This window comes from Coturnix japonica, chromosome 8 (genome assembly GCF_054131305.1).
Source record: "Coturnix japonica strain WE chromosome 8, WE-NBRP24, whole genome shotgun sequence".
NCBI classification, from domain to species: domain Eukaryota; kingdom Metazoa; phylum Chordata; class Aves; order Galliformes; family Phasianidae; genus Coturnix; species Coturnix japonica.
This window is the reverse complement of record NC_140670.1, coordinates 3,349,605-3,369,440: the sequence shown is the minus strand read 5'-3', so window position 1 is coordinate 3,369,440 and position 19,836 is coordinate 3,349,605. Positions and strand designations below refer to the sequence as shown.

Below are 19,836 nucleotides of genomic sequence, written 5' to 3'. Positions count from 1 at the left end.
TAAAATGAGACACGAAGGAAATCTAGATTCATACAAATTCAGCCTATAACATTCATGCATAGCTTTAAATAGCTGAATTTGTGTGAATGAGTGATGTACGTTTGGGAATACCCAGTATAGAATGATTAATACATGACGACCATCTCAAAGCAGGAGAAGGCTTGAAACGTGTATGTACTCTAGCACTGTAATCAAGCTTTCTTTTACAAAGAATAAAAACAGATACTGTAATTTCTAAATTACACTGCCGTTGCTTTGTGATCTGCAAGGATATAAGACAGAAGGATGCTGTTCATGAAATCTAAATACTGTGGATGGGGGAAGGAGGGCATGCAAAAACTTCCATCAGGAAAAGGTGTAAACTTGTAATTGATTTTACTTGGAAAAGTATTTTTTGTTGTTGTTCAGAGAACAACAAAACATCAACAACAAACAAATAGGGAGTTACGGGAGTCTGCATAGATCTGTGTAGAGGACATTGCCTGTTTTGACTGTCATGTGAAATTGTACTATGCTACCTGGGAAGATCTGACAGGACTCTGGAGGAAACATTCAGTGCTCATTACTAATGAAAGCCACAAAGTGCTTCTTCAGTACCTGTGGTATTAGGGGGTATTAGGGATGTTGTTTTGTAAAACCTTCTAACTTAGCCTTCTGGCATCTCTGATGTATTAGGACCAGTTTTAGCAAGGTACTTAGGCATATGCTTAGGCTTCCCCTGTATGAGCAGAGCATTTTAGAATGGGTTTGTTTGCTCTGAACTGAATTGCACAGATATGAACATTAATAACGTTGGGGTTTTTTTGCTGCTTTTGAGCAATTTAGGGTAAAGGCTTTTCTAGTTTAGTCTGTGGATGTTGTTGAAATATAAAGGACTGAGGGCAATGATTTCTGTACCATGATTCATCCCAATTAAGAAAAAAAAAGCATTATGAGTGTTTAAATTTTGGCTTTAAGCATAGATTTTAAAGCGATGAGGGGGAACAATATAGCTCTAATATAAATTTTATAGCACATTTCAATTTAGCATTGCTGACACGCTCTGAATGAGAAAGCAATATAAACAGTTTTATTGCTTTGCTAAACTTTTGCCTTAGTGAACAGCAGAGGAATTGTTCTAAATTGCTTTGCTCAGGACTTTTTTGGTTAGTAGAAGTGTTTATACTGTTACATTTTCCAGATTCTTTTGTATTTAATAAATTATCCTTAAAAAAATCATTTAAAACTTGGTTTCTGCCAATTCAACAAGTAGGATGATGTTAAGGGTGTGCAGTAGATCACTGGTAAAACCTCAGCAACAACAGCAACAAAACTTATAGAAAGACATCTTCTTATAGTGTTGAAGAATTTAATCCAGCCTGTTGTCTTTTTTTTTATCTTCCCTTCCCTTCCCTTCCCTTCCCTTCCCTTCCCTTCCCTTCCCTTCCCTTCCCTTCCCTTCCCTTCCCTTCCCTTCCCTTCCCTTCCCTTCCCTTCCCTTCCCTTCCCTTCCCTTCCCTTCCCTTCCCTTCCCTTCCCTTCCCTTCCCTTCCCTTCCCTTCCCTTCCCTGCCCCACTGCCATGGGCTCAATTTCAATAGGGATTTTGACAGCTTGTCAGCAAATGTGTTAAATCCTGTCTCCTTGGATCATGCAGCTAGGTGGGAATTCTGTTCCACTCTACTGACAAATTCTATCCTTTGTCTCTGCACAGGAAATCTTAGTATCATGAAATAGACATTCAAACTGCCTGACAGTTAGAAAGCAGATTATAAGCTATACAAGTTTGTACCTTAGACTTTAATAATGTATTTGTACTTTATACTATTTCTAAGAAACAATAATGGAAATGTATGTGAAGTATTTATATTGGTAGTCCCAAACTCCGTTTAGCTTGAATATAGTAACTACATTCATGAACATAATGAAGAGACTGGTAACAGGGACTTTTCCTTATATTATAACATTTTTTATGCTGGGGATGTAAGAAATAGGGCAGTTACAGTCTTTTCATGTCTGAAGTTAATGCCTGGTGGTTGACCCATCAGGGCTCTTTAAGAGATGGTGATAACGTGAGTGTGTATATTGTGCAATTGGAGTGTCAATATCAAAATATTTAATATTGTTAATCACCAACAGCTGAATAGACAGAAGATAGGTGACTTTGATGTCGAGCTGAGCCTCTGGAGTTTCTGGTTTCCAGGACCTTCAAGAATATCCCTGGGGACATAATGGATATGTAGTGTCTTTGTCTTTTTAAAAATCAAGTTATAATACCATGTTCAGCGTTCTCGAGTCCCAGGAAGCGAATGGAGGATTTCACACTGGCACTGAGCATTTCCAGTTAGGGCCTTGAAAAACATCTGTACACACATGGCCTAACATTGTCACCCAGAAAAACAGAGGCAGTGCTTTTTTTTCTTCTGCAAGAGAAATGCTTTGCAAGGGTAAAACCTGTTGCAATAGGCATGGGATTTGAGGATCTGTTTTCTTAAGAGTTAAATGAGATTTATGGTTTGGTAAGCAGTTTTTCTGATTAAATGAGAATGTTAGGATTGCACAACAACTGTGGAAAATCAGCGCTTAGATTTTAACTCTACCATCAATATTTTCCTTCCTAATTCCTAATTTGCCATTTCCAGAACTATTTATTTGTCTTTGACTTCTGAGATTTCTTCTTCAGTTCTCCTTTTATCAGTGCAGGTAACATCTTTTCCAGATTTTCATCTTCGGATAACTAACTACGTGTTGTATTTCTTCCGCCGTCGGTTATGTTTCACAGTTAGTATCTTCTGTTGTAACAATACTGTCATTGTAATTCCACAGAATTTTCAAATTAAGTTGTTTAAACGTGTGTAATTTAAAATGGAGTTTGGGGTGTGAGCTCCTTAGCTGCTGTTGGTTGGCAGTGCCGCTCTTGTGGAAGGCACTGATACAGTGTTTTACATAATAAAACTGTGGGGAAAAATGGTGCAATCCTATAATCCTATAATCCCATTCCAAGGAGATTTTCATTTACCCTCTCGGTGCCAGCGTGGCATAACAATATGTTGTATCCTATTCTAAACACAAGGTCGAGGCAGGAAATCACTATGAAGAAGAAATAGTCTATTATTCTTTCTTTCCAAGGACTGAATTAAATCCCAGTTTGTCTTCATTTAAAGCAGAAAAGTTACCTTGTCAACTTCTCCTGCATTTGGACAGAATCCCACAGATGTGTGGAACTGCTATTGAAAGTGAAATCGCACTGGACAATACGATTATCCTTCCAAACATTCTGATAAAGAGACACAGCATCTTTGACTTTTAGATGTGTGATTTTTTTCTGGCAAAAATATTGGCTGAGGTTTGCTTGTTCTTTTTTTTTTTTTTTTTTTTCCCCCTTTTAGATGCTACATTTTTTTTGCAATAGAAGGAAAAGTTTTAGCTTTAACTCTTCTTCAGTAACTAAGAAGATAGGAAGGAGCGTTATTCTCACAGGGTTGACTTGAAGTCACAGAACATCTTTTCCTTCTCATGACAGACATCCCTTTGGCAACTTTAATTATGACTTTCCTTAGCTATTGGAAGATACAAATGGATCTAATGGATACAGATACATCCATTTATCACTGAACAGATATTCTAAACCACTTACAACTCTAAAGTTTTTTTGTGTCTGTAACTATTGTTTGTTCCAAATTTATATGTTGTTTATGTTTGCCAACACCCCAAATGCAGTGGTGATTTAGAAAGGAGGGAAAAAAAAGTGATCAGTGACAGAATAAATTGCAAATACTACCGCTAAAAATCAATTATAATTACTTCAGGTTTTACAATTATGCTTCTGCCTATAAGTTTTGCATCTGAAGAAATTCCAACAAAGTTCATGTTAAAATTAATGGTAAAAATCTTCTGTTGTTGATATCAGATCTGCTTAACTGGGAAGACAGATTTCTGTGAAAGTGAAATCAGGAAACTGTCAGTGCACAAAGTACTATAAAAAGCTGAGTGGGCAAAATTACCATACAGTGGTTCACCAGTGGGTTTAATGAGGTCATAGTCTTTTCTAGCACCAATTAACGAAGACAGTTTTTCCCCTGTAGACTTCAGTTGGCCTGCAAATGTTACAATACTTGAGACGAGAGTGAAATTGCTGCTATTGATAATAAAGATGTGTTTCTGTTTTCAAGGCGTGGTGTTTGCTTCTGGATTTTCCTATTTTTTCCAGTGAGAGTTTAGTTTTAAATAGTGAATTAAATAGTTGGTAACTCAGAGCGGGATATTTTAGTTGAGATTTTTCAGTAAAGAATCTATCCTTTTTGCTTTTATGGCAAACAAATGGACAGTGATGAGCATCAGTATTGCTACCAGAACTAGGTGAATATTTAAAAGGTTCTTCAAGCCCTACACAGATTGTCACCAGCAATCCAAACGGTGGGGTAAGATGCGGAAATTGTGTAGCAGCTCATTATTCCAAATGCATCTCATTGTTTTTTAATAACAAGGTGTTATATGATAATACGTGAAATGGAAGTTTTCAGCCTGATGTGAGCCTACTAGAAATTAAATTCACCTCATGCAATCTTTTCCAGATTCTCTCTCACTAAATTAGCATTCCTGTTATTTTGAAGATGCTATAGAAGAATCAGATAGGTTTCAAGTACTTTGCATTTTCAAATTTCAAAATGAATGGTCAATTTGCTGTCAACTGAAAGTGTCTAAGTTGTGTTTGGTTTCACTGTCTGTGGAGTGGTTCAGTCCAGTTCCATTCAGTCTTTTCTCTTGATAGTGGTGTTCCTGTGTTGTGCCCCTGGCAGCTGAATGTCCGTGTGTTCTATTTTGCTCACTTGTTCTTGAAATCTTTTCCTCATGTAGCGGGTGATCTGTCGACCATTGTAAAAATCCAAGAAGTCCTTTAAACAGCTGTTTCAGTGTTGTGTACAAATAAATAAGGATGAGGATTATGGAAGGCATAGTCATACAGACCTGGGAACCTCTGTTGTAGGTGATGATATTCCATAGTAAGGTTTTGACTAACCAGTTTTACATACTATAGATCATTGGACTGTTAAGTGTATAAGAATAATGGACCATTCAGGAAGAAAAAAAAAGTCAAAGCAGGTTTAAGTAGGTTTAAGATGATGTTCACATTTAGAATCAAGCATTCTTTAGAGTACTAAAGGTTTGTCTGGTCTGTCTGCAGCTGTCAGGTTACTTGTTTGTTTAGATTAGAAATCTGCAAAGTAAGGATTAGTCTGATTAATCTGTAAGGTAAGGATTTCCTCTTTGTACATTTAGGCTGGCCAGATCTGGTCCAGGGCAGCTCTGGGCACTGATGTCATACTTTAAGTATCATATTTTAGCAACTGCTGATTAATGCCTATTTCTGTCAGCAAAGCTGGATACATTTGTCTAGTGAGAAAGTGGTGGCAAAAGAAACTACCATTTCTTGTCATGCTGTCACATCTTCCAAACAACTGTGGTATTAAGCTCTGCTTTCCTCGCACTCAATATGCAGAATGAATGAGGCTGTTTTAGACTTCTGTTTTTATAGTTAACCGAGCTTTGAAATTGTCTCCTAAATCATCCTTGCCAGTAGCATTAACTACCCTTTTGCTGGTAGTCAGAGATTATTCTACAGTAAGTTAAAGGGTAACTCATCTTCTTTTGTGATGACAGGAAACATGGAAGGATGTAAAAGATAATGGCTAATTCAAAGCAGATCACTCCACTCTGCTTCTGGAAATCCATCAACTCCATTCAAACACAGATTTGAAATTTTGCAACAAACTTTGAAAGCTCTTTCCTTTTCGCTGCCTCAGTAAATTGTTATCTGGGCAAGGATGATGCAGATGCCCTTGAATTATGATGCCTTTCATTACAAAGGGGTGAATTGCACATTAGCCTGGCATTCAGAAGCCTGAAGGATTCAGCCACTGTGCGTTTCTGTGCTTCAAAATAAAGGTATAGGGGGGATGCAAAATAGGCAAGAGATGTGATATTAAGGGAAGATGTTTTTATCCTTCCTTCTCCTTTTGCAAAGACAAGCACCTGAAAATGCTTGATTGAAAAATGTACTCATGCAAAGATGAGTCATCTCTGCTGTGAGGCTGGGCTGGGTAGCGAGGTGACAGGAGCAGGTGTAGCTGCACAACAGCAGGTGAATTGATCCTTAGGTAAACTCCTGTGTTTGCTTTTTGTTTTATTTTCTTTTCAGTGGCAGCTGAAGCAAAAGAAAAAGGAAAATCTCATGTATTAGTAAGCCATAGAAGATATTTCAGAGGGGAAATTCTTCTTAGAAAGAAGCTGTGTCTAGCTTTCTTTGTATGACAGTTCCATCTATATACTTCCTTGTTCATCACTCGTGGTTGGTTCGGATACGCAAAAGCTGGTTGTTTTGCCTGACAGCTAGATTGTTGCTGTTGTCGTTATTTGCTTCAGAAAAAACAGCTGGCTGACAGGTTGGGCTCAAGAAGATGCAGTAAATGGGACTGCATCAGTTTGGTGGCCAGCCATTGCTGGGGTTTCCCGAGGCTCCATTTTAGGGCCAGTTCTCTTCAATGGTCTTATAAAAAAGATAATAATTAAAAAATATGAATACAAGACTAAAATGCACACTAGGTGAGCTTGCAGATGATGCAGAATTAGGGGCTGATGACTCTGTGGAGGGCAGAGAGGCCTTACAGAGAGATCTTAGGGGTCTGTGCTGTCACCAGCCATATGAGGCAACCCTATAGGTATACAGACTGGAGGGTTAGAACCTGGGGAACAGCACTGCAGAAATGGACCTGGGGGTTCTGACTGACTGCATGCTGGGTGATTTAGTGGCATGCCTTGGCAGACATAAGCCAGCTGGAATGCTCCAGGCGTGGCACTGCTATGGGCGGAGGGAAGGGATTGGCGGGCTCTGCTGTGTACCGTGAGGCCTCACCTCGAGCGTAGGGTGTGGGGTTGGGCACCACTATGTAAGAAGGATGTAAGGTTGTCAGGGAGCATCCAAATGAGAGGTATTAAGATGGTGAAGGGTCTGGAGAGCAAAGTATATGGGGAACGGCTGAGTCCCTGGGTGTGCTCAGCCTGGAGCAGAGCAGGCTGAGGGAAGGCCTCATGGCGGCCTGCAGATCCTTACTGGGAGCAGAGGGGCAGCACTGAGCTCTGCTCTCTGGGGTTGTATTGATGAGTATAGGCTTGGTCTGGATCAAGAGCGTTAGCCCTTGATTTCCTGAGCTCTTGTGGTATAATGCATCCTGAAAGGCTGAAAGTGAAGCACGTGACAATTCAGGCACAGCCGGCATATTCATGGCAGTGAAGAGACCGTAGCAAACTGTGCTCAATGCCCTGTAAAAAAACAAAACAAGACAAACCTTGTAAAACACTATCCAAGACAACGCTGAAGGAGAGCTACCTGTTCTGAGAAGCTCTGTTTGAAGGTAGGTGCGGAGTCCAGGTTCCTCTTTTACAGCCACTCTTAAATCTCCGAGTACAGAAGTAATTTACTTAGGCAGCATTTAGACATGACAGTCACGAACACCATAAAAAATTATGAAGTAGATTGCTTTTGCTAGGCAATGATTATAATTACTCACAACTCTTGATATGTATCATGTAGCATGAATCATTTTTAATTTCCTGAGAACAATGCAATTTAAGGTACCTTTCTTCAGCAGGCTGTTTGATTTATTAGAAAACTACTGCATCCATGTATCAAAAGCTCTGTTAATCACTGTTTTGCATCATTTTTACTGTGAAAAAGCATGGTAACTTGCATGTGTTAGAATGCCAACGTGCATTTTAACATACTATACATCTCTCTACCAGTTCTGTCAGAAAAAAAAAAAAAAAAAGCAAAAATTCAACACCATCCTTCCACAGTCGTGGTAAAACAGAATACAAGCTGCCTTATTAAAGTGCTCTTTCTCCTGTGCTGCCTCATGCAAAAGTGCTTTACTGAAGAAGCAGTTAAAGAAAAAAAACTAAAGATATAAGCAGATTTATAATGAAAACGATTATATGAAAATAATGATCACTGTATAGCTATACTGTCTGAAAAATGCCTTGCAGAAAACAGTATGATATGCCAATAAGTCTGGTTTTATTATTTTTATTATTTCTTGTGAGCTGATCCACAGAGTGCTTGATAATATTAATCTTATGATGAATGTACAGTACTAGTTTTACTAAATTAATATTTTTTACTTTCAAACTCAATGATTTACTTGAGAGTCATCATGCAGTTCCCTTCACTTTCAGAGTATTAAATGACTATGGGAACCAAAAATAAAATCAACAACAAAGAATTATTTTTTTCTTTAAAAAAATGTGGTAGGAGGTAAGATAACCATATGCCAAACAAGTTCAAGTTATGTCCAAACGTTATGACAGACTGCTGCCTTCAGAGGTTTGGACCAATCTTCATGACTCACCCTTTTTAATAAATAAGTAAATAGAAATTAAGTTCCCAAATAATTACATTTAAAAAATTTCAAACATTTTAGGATAGATAAAGGAAGGATGCTTTTTACAAAGTAAGCTATTGTCTGAATAGTTTGTGGCTTTTTAATAAAACGAGTGATAGGAATATTTTATAAATAATATGCTTACGTCCTTCTGATTTGTATGGTTCAGGCATTTTTGTGGCAGCTTTCTGATTTACGGCTTGCTGAGTGATATTTATTTGTTATTACAGGTAGTAAGAACTCAGATTCTTCAGTTAATCACCTGTATAAGTAAACCTGGTTCACTAGATTTTTATACAGCAATTTTCAGACCAAGATCTTTGAGATATTCATATTACCAAGAAAGCCATGTGGACAACACATCCTTGTGCATGCAGATATGTATGAGTCAGAGAAGATTAAAGGAGGCTGTAGCTGTAATGTCTAGACTGGTGTTTGTGACTTCTAAAACACTGCTAATATGGTTCTGTTTTTTCAAACAGGGGTGTTCAAAGGGAGCTTAAGATCTATTATGATTTTTCCCCTTGTGTTAGAAGTGAAATAACTTTGGGTAGGATCAAGCTTTGTAGATTTCAGCTGCAAAACTCTCATTAAATTCAATCTCACCTTTTGTGTTGGTTTTTGAGACCTTGTCAGATTTTCATTTGGTGCATAGAGCACAGTAAGTTCATTGAGGAAATACAGAATTTCAGAAACCACGATTTCTTTTATAGTCACTTGGTAAGCAGGCTTGCAGGACCAGTATCTGTGCCCAAAGACACTGTAGTTTTTATATATATATGTATATATTGCTTGGGTAGATGAGGAGACTCCTTCATGCAGTGGAAAATAACAAGAACCTAAAAGAATGGACTATTGGCAAAGTAATGTGTTGGGAGATTTTGCATCGGGATTCCTTATGTGTAAATCAATAACATATGTGACCTTTCAGGATCCTGACTGCTGAGATGGCATCAAACTGACTAGTCAAGAAGTGCTCACAGTGGAGCAAATATTAGATGAGGAATTAGGAATTATGCTTTCATCTCAGTTGTTGGCCAAATCTTTTCCATTTCACTCTTAGTTTCTTCCTCTGTTATATGGAGATAGAGATCCAATACTGTAAAAGCTCTTTGTGGTCTGTGATTGGAAAAGTACTGAACTCAACGATGACGCTTAGTTCTAGTAAACAAATATTTTCTTGTTGGCTATTTTCAAGCATTGTTGTAAATGTTTAACCATTTCAGTTTAAAGCTGGGTGCAAAATCACGTCTTTGTTTCCCTGTAACGATGCTTCTTATCACTTTTATTATGTGAGACTGTGAAACATTGTGGGAAGGGTGGAAAAAGATAAATGTTGTCAATTTGCTCTTTCATGGTTTTAAGTAGGGTTCCCTTGGGTATTGCTTCCATTTGGAAGAATCAGGCTATACTTGTGTCTGTTGTAACATAGTGTTTGTTTAAAGGCAGAATTCCAAATACATTTGTTGGCTTTTCTCCTGAAACATGACTGTAACGGGGACAGGGGTACCTTAGAGAGCTAAATATCCTGTGGTCTGGTTTGCTACTGATGTGCATACATAATTTCCACTGACAGTAATGGGAGTTACATGTGTACAGAAAGCTAAACAGACCCTTAAAAAATGTTGATCGAGTAGTAAAAGCTTACCTTAAAGCAGTGTGGAGGTAGAGAGTGAGTGAGCCTCTTTTTTCCTTTTTCCTTCTTTATTTATAACTTTCTCTTAAACTTATCTTCACTAATGTTATCTTAATTTATGGATTCACTCTGGATTTATTATGACGTGAGAGGTATGACAAGATGCATGTGGAATAGGTATGCAGAAGATGAGTTTTAATGAGAACAAGAGACAACTAAAGAGTCTTGAAAGGGTTTTCTCCTTCCTGCTCCCGTAATAATTAGGAAAAAAAGAGAGTTTGCTTTTTAATTGAGTGTTTGTATGGTACAGTGCCTGCGATGCTGTTGTGATGATGCTAAGTATCTTTTGTACAGTAGCAAAGAGCTCTGGGTCTGTATTGCCAAGGCTGTGTGCACAGCTGCACTCAGCACAGTGCCCCCAGGGGTGCACAGGGCCCATGTGCAGCTGCAGTACTGGCACTGCAGCACAGCACACTGACTGCGGGGAAAGAGCTTGATATCTCCAGCCTTGGCAGGCCATAGAGATGGGGCTTTGTGCCTTGCACCAGCCCGCGGAGCTGCTCTGCTTACATAGGTTGCAAAAGGAGACTTGAACTTTTGCTCAGCAAAACAAACAGGCAGTTCTGTATCCCAGTAGCATCCAGCATCCAAAATGTAAAACGGTTTAATCTGCTGTGTTCCTTGGGAACTTTATAGTGCTTTGCACACCATGTGTTATTGTGAGCACGGAGAACAAGAAACATAATTGCTTTGGATGCCATCAGGATTTTCAGTGTTTTCTTCGAGTTTCAAATGAGAAGGGAGAAGCAAATTCCTGGATATTTAGACCTGGCGATCTGTAGTCTATTCCCTAATTAAATTCTTTGCAACCAGTGTGTTTTCATTGTTAATCAGTTAGCGTTTGTCCTCAGAAGTAACTAACCCTGCAGTGTAAGAAGGGGTAAAAATGTTGAGAAATGTCAGTGTTACACAAAGGGCGTACCAAATCAAATTGTCCTATTTCAGAATAGTTGAATATCATGGCATCTTAATAAAGGGTGTGCTAGAATATGTTCTCCTAATAAACCTCAGTGAAACCTCTAAAAATAACTGCACAGATATATTCTAAGTTGATTAGCAGTAATTGAACTGACTTAATGTAGTTGGATGATGTCATGTATAATATTCCTCTAAAGTAATTTCTGTAGACAAGCCATTTGAAGTCCTCTTGCAGCCAGCATAAACATCTTCATGTTGCTAAACTGAGTGCTCAGACTAAAGCACTCAGTGGGAGAGCTCTGACATCTGCCCAGTTTATCTTGTTTCTGTGAGCTGCTACGGCTTGCCTGTAAGAAGCAGCTTTGCAGTGACAAATATCCCATCCGTGCTGTAGTAGAAATGAGGAGACTATATAATTGCATAACACTTTTGACCTGCTAGTTGTTGAATAATATTAGAATGATAAGTGTTAAAGATGGAAAGGACCTTTGAAAGCGTCTGATTTCAAAGTTTCCCTGCAGCACACATTTCCAGCATTCTCTCCAACTTGGTTCAGCCTGTCAAAAGCAATGAGGATGTTCCATGGTCTAATTTGTTTCACTAGAAGAAAGCTTGGAAAAATGATTTTTATATGTTTCAGTCTCGCTTTTGCATCCGCTCATACATTTTCTTGCATCTCTGCCCTCATGTTTTTACAACCTTTTAAAGCTTGTCTTTGGTTAAGGTAAGCGCTCTCTCAATATTTCCACAGGTTTCTTTGGAAATTTGCAGTGTTTTTGTTTTGTATTCTGAGGCTTCAGACCTCCACAACTGATTTTACTATTCAGAGTGTGGCACGGAGCTCTGTATCCTTGCTTTGAGAACTTTCTTTTTACTGACATAGCTTGTTTTAGTAGAGGCAGTTTTAGTCTGAGTCTCTCTCTAGGTTGGAATATTCACTGGAGAATGAATATCGCAATGGAGAAATTCAACTGTCAGGAGCAATACTAAAGGTCAGGAGCAATATCTCGTGAACATAATTTCATAGTTTTGCTGATATATGTCTAAAACCATAGGATTATTATTATTTTTGTAAACCCAGAATGGTTGGTTAGTGATTCAGTAAAGCACTGACGTGCATATCCTGTCAGAAATGTGCACTAACCTCCTGGAATTGTCAAAGTGCCAAAGGCACTGTTAGTTACAGTGCTGCCCTTAATCAAGAGGCCTGGCAAGGCCAGGGCTGTAGCTTCTGTTCCTGCATTATTAAATATCAACAGCTAATAGCATGCTTAGTTAGTACTAGTTGATTCTTTAAATGATAGCTTATGGGGGGAGAACACATCCTGTAGATGAGGGAAAGAGTCATTAACTTCCCCTTCAATAATGACATTTTAGGAGCAGGCTCCAGCATGCTCACATTTTGCCCCTTTGCCTTTTAGCCTTTGAGGAGATTTCCTCTTTCACTCGTGTGCTGTTTTGCCAACTGTCCTGGATTGCCTGCCCAGAGCACTTAGCTCAGTTTTCCCACAGGGCTTGGGACGTGTTTTTCTGGCCTCTGCTGGAGCAAGGACCATGTTGGCCTAACAGACTCTCTTTTTAAAACCTCTGTTCTCTGTGCACTTAAGTGACCTGTCAGTTGTGACCTTCTGCACAGTCAGATGCGTGTCTTATAGGTTTGAAGAGCTGCTGGTGAACACCATCGCTTTCCTAGGCACAGAATGCCAGTGGGAGAAGATTGACAGGTTTTGGAGTCGTTCTGTCTCAAAGACAAGTCTTAGTCATCCAAATCAAGATTGAACCTATAGCTTTTTCCAAGAGGCTCACAATGCCATTTTTATGTGCAACAGTGTGCTCTATTCATCAAGGAAATGACCGCAGAAATGTGTACCCAGCTGTCTCCGTATCAGTACCATCTATGCTCAGCAGCTGCTGATGTTTGTGGTGATCATTTCCTATCAGACCCTTCTTATTTCGGTGGAAAACTACCAAAAAAACTTGGAACTCAGCAACACCTGAGAGCCCAACTCAAAATTACTTCATTAATATTGCTGTTGCGCTGCCTTAATCCATGGAATTTAAGCCAGCAGCTGATGGCACCCCACGCAGCAGGGAGCTGTGCAGTTTGCCTTCTAGTCCTTGTCCCTGGCACCCGCTGCTGCAGCCCTCCCATCTCCCATCTTTTAACCCAGAGGAGCCGTGGGTTGCACAGCACCCTGCAGAGCCCACACAGTGCCTGTGCTGTGTAGGAGCTTTCCACTCAGGGGATGCTCACAGTGCTCCCCATGGAGCACACCCTCACTAATAGCAGCTACCATACAAGCGGAGTTCTGCTCTTGTTTTCTTTTTCTTTTAAACATATTTTTATCTGCTTTTATAAGGAGATGTTGGGGTTTTTGTTGTTTGTTTTTGGCAAAAAATATATATTTCAGTATAATTTTACAAGAATCCCAGCAAGAGAAAAGATGATATTACTGTCATGGCTTTAATCTATTATTTATTAGACCTCAGTTAAATGAGGTGCTTGTGACAAAACAGGGTGTGTGGTTTTGGTTAAGTCCCCTGGGCCCTCTGCTATGCAGAGCATTAGGACTGTCAATGCAAAGCACTCTTAGGGAGGAACTTTGTATTTGGATCATAACCACCTTACTGCTTCCAGCTCCTCTTTGCAAAGGAAATTATGTTCTTAAAGGCACGGTTTGTTGATGGATTAGGTCTGTACTGCAGACACATCTGTTAGAGATTTTACCTGCTGAACATATTTTTTCTAAGAAAGCCCATTTAGATGTGCTCCTCGGCCTTCCTGTGCCCCAGTTCTCCAGCTATACAATGAGACTAAATACAGTAGAATGTGGTGAGTCTATTTAGTGCTACAGCAAAGGGATTCTGTAATGAGGAGATTCTGTTTCATGTTTTATCTCTAAAAACTTGGGAGAGTAATCTGTGTGGAAACCACGCCATGTAATTTGTACTCATTATTAAATTAAAGCCTTTTGCAAGGAAGAAACCTACTTGATTTTTGAACAGATTGTAGCTGTTGTAGAACTGTACATTCAAACTGTTCTATGCTTGTCTGATTGGACAAGTAAATATTTATCATCCCTGTGTTCTAAATGCTTTTTCTTCTTCCGATGTTAAGAACTGAGCAGAAATTCTGTGAAAGGGGCTGAAAAAAAAAATGTTGAGGACTCTACAAATCTGTTTATGGTACCAAACAAGTATGACTGCATAGACAAACACAGATACTTATTTTTGTACTTCTCATCTGCTATTAAACCATAGGAGAAGTCAGCTAGTTGGCATGAAAATGGTTTGGTCATGTAATGGCACTGGGGTTTAAGCAGGAGGAGATGTGGACTGGGAGACTTGGGAGAGGACTGTGAGAGAGCATTTTAGCCACCAAAAAATGGCAGTACCCCATTGGACATGTGCCAGACCCAGAGGGGAAACATTGTTCAGAAGTCTACAGCCATCCTTAAATGAACGTTCCTTCTTTGAGAGAAGAAGTGGCGTACTGGATATTTAAAGGGAGTTCTAGGTTGAGGGCGTTTAAGCTCAGATTCACCTTTTTTTCAATTCGCTGTCGGTGTTCGTCCCAGTAGGGAAACTGACGTGATCTAACCAGCATTGCTGAGAGAACCAGGAGGCCACTGCAAGTGGATGTTTTTCCAAGCCTTTGTTAGAGGTCCCAGTTTAGGCTGTGCTTCCCAAGCTATTGAAGTCGTCTCTTAGATCAATGGCTTGGAACAGTGATCAGTGCCCTGGACTTCCTATTTGCATAGCTTCCTGACAGGAGGCAGACTTTGATAAAATCAGGGCCCAGTTCTTAGGCTCCCAGCTTAAATCCACATCAGCCACGTGCTAGCAGGATATATTTATTTTCAAAGATACTTAGTTTCATACTAGAATGTCTCCTGTATCATCACCGTGCGGTAGGGAGGACATGATGCTTGCCTTCTCAGCTTGTTGTTGCAGAATCAATGAAGACTGATTTAATGGCATTTTCCTCGTAAGAAATGTTCAGGAAAGCCATTTCCCATATTTTCCTAGTACCTTGTCCAGGAAAACAGAATTGGAACCACCTCTGTTAAAGTTATTGGAAAAATCATGGCTGCTTTCCTCCTGGAAAGAATAATGGCAAATTTCATTGGGACATCTGTTTGGTTATTTGAAAAAAAAACTTGGCATGAAGTTACCTTGATTTTTTTATTCTTTTTTTCTTTTTTTCTTTTTTTTTTTTTCCGAGTGGTTATTTAAAATATTACTTGATTGAAAATAAATATTTTGGATTTTAATTAAAGGCAATATCCAGGGCTTTTCTGGATGCACGTGTTTATACACATATGCAGGGTAATAAAATGTTATTGTTGTCTTACTTTGCTGCTCCTTGGTGACACAGATTTTATTCCGTTCATGGGAGAATAAATAGAGAAAACGTAATAATAAATCAAACTTTATTGTGGTTAATGCCTTAAGCATTGGAAATCATCTGGAATCTGTGATCAAATTACCAACTCACTGTTATCATTATTTTAAGTACCCATTTGGTGTTTCCATGTAAATAATGATGAGCGATATGGAAGCAGTGTGTTACTGAGCATGTTTATTAGCAATTTTTCCTTTTAGAAGGAGGGAGGAGGATTTGGTGCCTGGAGGTAAAGCTGCCTTGGATTATGTTGATACTGCTGTTTCCATTTGGAATGTAACAAGGAGTAAAGCACAGACCCAAATTAAATGGTGTGTAAATTCAGCCCTTTTTGTTTTACATACATATATATATATATATTTAAGTCTGAAGCAAAACAGTTAAGGTTTTGTCATGTCTCTCTCTTGAATTGTGGTAATGTCATGAAATTGCTCTGCAGCTGATCTGGGCAGGAAACCAAACCTCTCAGTCTGATTTCTGACCCAGATCTGTTACTCTCAGGGCAAATTGGTGTTTATGGAACTCTGCATCACCTCTCTGCTTGGTCGAAAGAGCCCCAAAGAGCAGCTTGAGAAATGTATTCCCACTACTTCGCTATCCTGCTGATGTCTCTCACCTTTACCAGTTTTATTAAGCAAATCACTCTTAATGTAAAAACACATTAAAACATTTGAAGTTGTATAAATTTCCTGTGGTGTGACCAGCCACAACGTTTTTTTAGATGAGTTGAACCTGTTTTTGAAAACCACTTCACAAAAATAACTGGAGAAATTTCAACCTCAAGACAGCTTGGAAGAAATTGTCTCCGCATTTTCGCAGAGTAAATGTAATCAGATTGACATCTATGACCTGCAACGCAGATAAAGTTATGAATGCAGTCAAACTGCTAAAATATTCTCTGAGTTCTTCCTTAGGTCCTTGCTGAGCACTCCTCCTTTTAGGTCTGAAGGCAGGTGGTAGCTCTGTAGCCTGACTTATGAACCACCTGTGGTTCCAGGTTCTGTGTCTGAATTTGTTTCTCAAGGTCTGTTGTTGCAGTGATGATTTAAGAGCAGCTGGTTTAGATGGTTAAAACTTCTCACAATGGAGGATCTGCGTTGTATGCAGGATAAGGCTTTTGATTTTTATCTTTGTGCTAAAACTTTTAATCCTGTTTCTCTAGCTGTGTGTACCCGGTTGTTAGACTTGTTCAGTTTTACTGGCTTCCAGTGTTGTTCTGTCTTGGAGTTTCTAATGGTTTCTGCTGAGTTATCCATTAATGTATCTTCAACATAAAAAGACATTCATAGTTTTTCACTGTATCTGTCTGATTAATTGCCGTATTTTCTCTATATGCTATTCTGCTGGTGTCCAAACAGCCTGTACAGAATCTGGGGGTTTTGCCTATTGTTTGAAGTACAAGAGCCGTAGTTTGCTTATTAGGAGCATGAGGCTCGGGGTTGCAGATTAACCAGCTGCACTGCGTGCATTCATGTGGTCACAACCTTCCAAATTTACCCCATCATGAGAGGAAGAATTAATTATAGTCCTAATTGACTGTTTCCTTGGATATAAGCAGGAAGGAACTGCTAGGAGGCAAAGCGATTAGTCAAGTTAAGCTAGTTTCATCAATCAAATGTGTGAGAAAGTTCATCATCCTAAACCCAGAATAAAGTCAAGTCAAAATGCAAGAGCCATTAGCTCTTTCATAGGGGTTTTGCTGTGTTTGTTTCTTCCATTTTCTGGGGAATCTTAAAAACATAAAAATACACGCTGTTGATCCAAATTGTGCTTGAAAAACTGTTGGCATTATCTTGGAAGAGGGAATACACTAATATGTTCTCTTTTCAGACACTGCATGTAGGCCTTACTCGGAGACCTTGGCATATATTTTTTTGTGTGGAAAAGTAAATCACACACGTCTCAAACAAAACTCAGCAGCTCTCATAAATCCCGTCAGCTGTGCCAGTGAGATGATGCCCCTTTGTTGCTGTTGCGGTGAAGCATTATCCAGAAAGCTGGATCTAGCAAGGCCTCCAGGCTTTATCTCAAGGTGCCTCCTCTGGCTGCGGTCCTTCCTCTCCCATGCAAGGTGTGGTACTGGGGGCAAGTGAAAAATGCCCATAAAAACCCTTCAAACCGTGGCCATCTTTCAATTCACAGTGTTTTGGTTTATCATAATAAACTGAGTGGAAGCAGTAGGCTTGAAAGTACAATCAGATTTTCCTAATGTTGGCTGGCAAACTATGTCAGAAAGATAGGATGAGCAGCCATTCCCACCACAGGGGTTTCATCTGCTGCAGGACTCAAATGGGTCACTGGATCCATTGCTTGTCAAATTCACCTACACTTGCCATCTCTGTTTTCTTGGCAGCTCCTTGCACCAGATTGCCTTGTTCAGGGCTAGGAACTGCAGGGTGGCCTTCTCTTCAACCTTTCCTCTGGGCAGAGGTGGTTCAAACCCAGCTGAGTTCTTCAGCCAGAGTGTGGTCCTCCAGCTCAAGTGGTGGGGAGGTGAACTCTGGGTGAGAACAGCTTCAGCTGGCATTGCCAGTGCAATTGCAAAGGTGTGGGGCACTGCGGTCCCAGAGCCCCGAAGCACAGGCTTAACACAGGGTGTAGGAACAACTTTGTTCACTTTAGGGCATCCCTCACTTGCTTATATTTATCCAGAAGAACCATGTTTCTAGGTCTGGACAATTCATTTTGGTGCATTATTTTAGGAAAAAGTCCAGTTTCACTCACTTTTATCTGTTGATAATTGGAAACTCTTGTGACAATTCAAAGAAAACTTAGGAAATAAAGCTGCATAGGAGGTTAGGAGTGAAACTACCAGGCACACACACACACAAAGGAAGGCTTTCATAAAGTTAACACTGGAAAAACAAAGATTCTGTTAAGTCCCCTGGTTGCAATAATCCATTTGTGCATAAAACGTGTACACATGAAACAAATATCCTGCCTACACAATAGCATCCCGTCAGTTGTGCTGAACGCTTCCTAGCTGCAGCTAAATGATCGGGGTTCAAAGTCTGTCAGTATTTCTGCTACTGCTGTTTGATTTGACAGATGTGAAATCATGTGATCATGGATAAGCACGTTCACACGTGCTACACTCTCTAATCTATGGGTAACCATTGTGAGATTTGTGTTGAGATGTAAGTTGTTTAAATGAGAACAGAAATAGGAATATTATTAATCTTGCCCTTAGTTTGTTTCCATCGGTCTCTATAACGATTGATGCGCTGAGTAGTGATAGTTAGCTGCTTATTAACTTTACAGGGGAAATTAATTGTTTTAGAAAACAAGGTATTCTACGTACTTGACGAGACAGATTTAATCCAAATCGCTCTGGAAGACACAACTGCAGTTTAAAGAACCAATTTAAAAAATGTTTCTGACTAGAGTTAAGATCTGCGTAGTTCTGTTTGTATTGCGTGCTTAAGTATGGATTTCATTTATATGTTTGCATGTATCTAGAGCAAATCTGTAGCTGCAAGGGAAAGTTGCTAGTATTAATCTTTCAGCACAGGGCTGTATCTTTGGCAGACAGTTCTCATTTCATAAAGCAACACATTTCTTGTAAGGTTCTCATTCACCAGAATGTAACTTTTTAAACTTCCTTTAATCAAAAGTAACATGTAGGCAATGATATTATGACTGCAAATGTCTCTGTGTGAGTAAAATGTCTTTTGGCTAGCGTTCTTTTGGTCTTAACATGGAAGAGATTATCTTAAGTAACAGGCTGTTAATTGAGAAATCTATCACATAGGAGAACATCTTCTGAATAAGTGGCATCTGTTCATGCCGTCTCAGTTTTTTTCTAGAGCACATATATTGATAGATAGATAACTAGGTAGGCTTGAAAAATGGATAAGATGGTTCATAAGTAAACTTACTGGCCAAAGCTGAGGCAGTGATGAAGAAACAGAGAAATAGTCTGCAGGTGATCCAGCCGTTTCATTCTGGATCTCAGCCTCATAGCCGTGGAAGTCGTCCATAATATTCCAGACCTTATGACCACAGAGGTCTGCTGTACAACTCTACTCTCTCTCTCTTGCTCCAGAAGAGAGTTATATTTTCCTCACACGGCTGTATAAGCTGATTTACTTTGGCTTTATTTAGAGAAAAGCGAATTAAACCCGTAATGAATAAATCTAATTTTAAAATTACATTGTTGATCATCACTGCAGCAACATACGAGATCCTTTCTGAGGTCTGCCAATCAAATATATAAAGTACAGCACAAAATAATATATAGCATGTATACTAGATGTTCTCATTTTGGGAGTCAGAGCATTGTGGTCTTTGTTAAAAGTGGTAGTTTAGCAAAATCAGGTCAGCTGAAGAATGTTGAGTTGAGTAGGTCCAGAAAGTCCTGATGGTATTTTTAACGATACGTAGACTGACTGACTCCACTGG

At 39.3% G+C, this 19,836-nt stretch overlaps 1 protein-coding gene across 4 annotated transcripts in view; it reads left to right on the top strand.

Annotated features, from left to right (window-relative positions):
• Window positions 1–19,836, top strand: part of RET (ret proto-oncogene) — a 75,066-nt gene that overhangs the window by 8,416 nt on the left and 46,814 nt on the right. Inside the window, exon 1 of one of the 4 annotated variants that reach the window (XM_015866143.3) lies at window positions 7,254–7,390. The exons of the other annotated variants lie outside the window; for them this stretch is intronic. The gene's annotated coding sequence lies outside the window, so the exon portion shown is untranslated. Of the gene's footprint in view, window positions 1–7,253; window positions 7,391–19,836 lie in introns of those variants that run through there. 4 annotated transcript variants of the gene reach the window in all.